Raw genomic sequence first — 1,088 nt, 5'->3', positions numbered from 1 at the left:
CTTTGGCATTCCAGCTAACAAAAACCTATTCTGGAAATAACTTAGCAAGGCCAAAGGTGAAGAAAAACACTTCACAATGAAGAGAAAGGTTAGAAGAGAGATTGCTGATATATAACATTCCAGTGGTGGGATTCAGGGGGGACTGAGGTTGACCCAGATGGTTGATGTACATCAATGAAGTGGGGGTGGGGTTTAGGAGACTGGACAGAGATTGAACAAGATGGGCAGGGAATGAACAGGTGGAACCAGGTGCTGAAGGACAATCTCTGATGGTCCTCCAGCAATACACAGATACTGAATGAATAGTACGTACTACAGCATAAAAGATCCTAAAATGACAAAATTAGAAAAGCAATAAGAACTTATGCTCTTTGCATATGCCCTTTGACCCTCACCACATTTTTATCAACACACCATAGAAAGTTTCCCATCCAGACAGTTCACGCTTTGCATGGTAACTGTTCTGCCCGTGACTGCGAGGAACGGCAGAGACCTTTGGATACAGATCAGCACATCACAGAAACCACTCTCCCCCCACGACTCCCCAGTCCCTTGGTAAAGCAGGCAGTGAAGTCAAAGATCCCCACAATCTGGGACGATCTCCTTTCTCACCTACCCCAGTCCGGGAGAAGACAACAGCCATAAAGCTCAAGGACAAATGCGAGGAGCCTTAGGAAGCGAGGTGAGTTGGGGGAAGTTAATGGGACTCATTGGCCAACATCAGATTCCCCAACACAACATAGAGGAAGCATCGCCACCCATCTGGGGACTGAGTCACACATCACGTGATCTAGTGTCACAAAGGGGAGGGCGGGGCAGATCTGTGGTAAACAGCCTCACATGACCTGCTGGCGGGACTTCCATTTTAATTCTGCGGAAATAGACAGCCTGGGCTCCTGGTTTGGATCGTCTACACATTTTTGACAAGCCCAGGTAACTGGAAAATGAATGAGTAATTGGCCCTCAGTTTGGGGATCACGGCCAACATTGGATCTCCCCGCTCAGGATCGGTCTCAATACTCACTGATTGGAAAGCGATTTCTTTGGCCCGCAGGCAGTAATCCTGCCCCCCGGCTCCCCGACCCAGG

The sequence above is a fragment of the Hemitrygon akajei genome, chromosome 8 (assembly GCF_048418815.1).
Source record: "Hemitrygon akajei chromosome 8, sHemAka1.3, whole genome shotgun sequence".
Taxonomy (NCBI): domain Eukaryota; kingdom Metazoa; phylum Chordata; class Chondrichthyes; order Myliobatiformes; family Dasyatidae; genus Hemitrygon; species Hemitrygon akajei.
Note: the sequence above shows the minus strand (reverse complement) of the source record.